At 37.1% G+C, this 2,500-nt stretch overlaps 1 protein-coding gene across 3 annotated transcripts in view; it reads right to left on the bottom strand.

The window, feature by feature from the left end:
• Nucleotides 1–2,500, bottom strand: part of celf6 (CUGBP Elav-like family member 6) — a 116,084-nt gene that overhangs the window by 17,890 nt on the left and 95,694 nt on the right. The window lies entirely within an intron of this gene.

The following is a 2,500-nucleotide window of genomic DNA, read 5'->3' as shown; positions in this document are numbered from 1 at the left end:
GAAAAATAGCGATGAACTTTTTAGTTGAGTCAACTTAATTTTTTTTTAAAGTTACTTACGGTTATGTTAAGTTACTTAACGTTCCTTTATGTGTTTGAGGTCAGATCATATATATATGTCTAAAGTGGCTTTTATTTGTTTTTGTAAATAAAGTCTTCATTTGCATAGTTGTATTTTATATTATAAGTAATCTGTATTTATTTCTATTTGTACATGCTACTGTTAGTGTTGTTGTTGTTTATATGCACCATGGGTCTGAGAGAAACACAGTTTTAATATTTATTGCTGTACTATTTGGCAGAGTTTGACTAAATCTCATAAATAATACAGATCTCAACATGAGGATTGAGAAGAAAAAAGCAAACATTGAGAAAAATAATAGCTTATTCTGTTTCTTGTAGTGGTATTATTGTGTTTTGTTTCTTAGGTTGAGGCAGGATTACTGAGGACATTTAGGGAGTTTTGATAAATGAAGAAAAATGGCGTTCATCTTGAGACCACAATAAAATGGTACTGATGGATTATAAGATACGTCTGAGCGAGTATCTCCAGAAGACTAAACTTAAATCTTGTCTGCGAGACCTTTCATGTAAGTTTACCGATAAATTACAGATATCTTTTTATAAAAAAGCATAAACACATTTTTCACGTTTCTTATCGAAAACCTAGACATAACAGAAAGCAATGAGTAAGCATTTGTTCTGGAAGAGAAAGACTAAATAAAAAATACTGGCATAAATTGTGTTTTTTTAGTAAGCTGGGAAAAAGCCGAGACATATTTTTACTAGAGAAGCCAAATTTTTACTAGTTGTACATTAACTCACCTCGTACTAATACTATTTTTATTAAGTAATTGTGCTTCTAAAGTAAATGTATTTTGATTTAGACAAAAACAGAGCTAAAGTCTTGTTTGGCAGAAAAGAAACGTATGCACATCAAACTCCTCCGCAGAGCCTCTCTCATTCCCGTATCATACGAGTCTTTTTTACTGTACTTTCTGTTGCTTAATTGTTCGTTCGTACAGCACTTGAGCTCCGTGTTAAAACCGTAATCCTTCCGTGCCGGCGAAAGAGCTGGAGAGCGAGTAATCAATATTTCACGCCCCGTTAACAGCCTTTTTACGGTTTTGTCAGATGTTTTTGAAATTGAACTGAATAGGAAAGAAATCGCTGAAGACGTCAAAAAGTTCAGGGTAAGAGTAAGTTGAGAAGTATAGAGCACAATGTGAACACGAGAAAGCTCATGCTTCATCCGCTCGTCTCGACACACATCGCTCTCCCCTCATTCATCAGTTCTCCCTCAGCACTTCATCTCTTCTGCCTGACAGCTTGTATTCCCTCCACATCCAGTCTTACATAAGCTGCTTTAATGGAGCTCTGCGCTGGTGTGACCCCAGACTCATCATCTGTCTTCTGCACTGTACCAGAGCCTTACGTTATACATACAAGCCCTCGGAGAGCGACGGGACACGAGGAGAAGAGATCAGAGACCATCGCATGAATGAGATACCTGACAGTGAAAGCGTTTAGAAGGTTTCGATAGATTTCTATCTCAAATAAATGCTTTCCTTTTGAATGTTCCATTTGTTTGTGAATCCTGAAAGATAAACAAAAATGTGATGAAAATATAGCTTAGATTTAGCTGAGGCGTGGATAAGATGTAGATGAGATATAGCTGAGATGTGGATGAAATATAGCTGTGATATAAATGAGATATGGCTAAGACATGGATGAGATGTAGCTGAGATATAGCTGAGATATAGATGAGATGTAGATGAAATATGGCTGAGACATGGATGAGATATAGGTGAGATACAGGTTAGACATGGATGAAATGTGATTGAGATACAGGTAAAATATAGCTGAGATATAAATGAAATATAGCTGAGATATAGATAAGATATGGCTAAGACATGGATGAGATATAGGTGAGATAGAGGTGAGACGTAGATGAGATGTAGCTGAGATGTAGATCAGATATAGTTGAGATGTAGATGAAATATAGCTCATATATAGCTGAGATGTAGGTGAGATGTAGATGAGATGTAGGTGAGATGTAGCTGAGATGTAGATGAGATGTAGCTGAGATGTAGGTGAGATGTAGCTGAGATGTAGATGAGATGTGGCTGAGATGTAGCTGAGATGTAGATGAGATGTGGCTGAGATGTAGCTGAGATGTAGGTGAGATGTAGATGAGATGTAGCTGAGATGTAGCTGAGATGTAGGTGAGATGTAGCTGAGATGTAGGTGAGATGTAGCTGAGATGTAGCTGAGATGTAGGTGAGATGTAGATGAGATGTAGCTGAGATGTAGCTGAGATGTAGGTGAGATGTAGATGAGATGTAGCTGAGATGTAGGTGAGATTTAGCTGAGATATAGTTGAGATGTAGATGAGATGTAGATGAGATATAGTTGAGATGTAGCTGAGATGTAGCTGAGATGTAGCTGAGATTTAGATGAGATGTAGCTGAGATGTAGATGAGATGTGGCTGAGATGTAGC

The sequence above is a fragment of the Puntigrus tetrazona genome, chromosome 4 (assembly GCF_018831695.1).
Source record: "Puntigrus tetrazona isolate hp1 chromosome 4, ASM1883169v1, whole genome shotgun sequence".
Taxonomy (NCBI): Eukaryota; Metazoa; Chordata; class Actinopteri; order Cypriniformes; family Cyprinidae; genus Puntigrus; species Puntigrus tetrazona.
The sequence above is the reverse complement of the archived record's forward strand: the minus strand, read 5'-3'. Positions and strand labels throughout refer to the sequence as shown.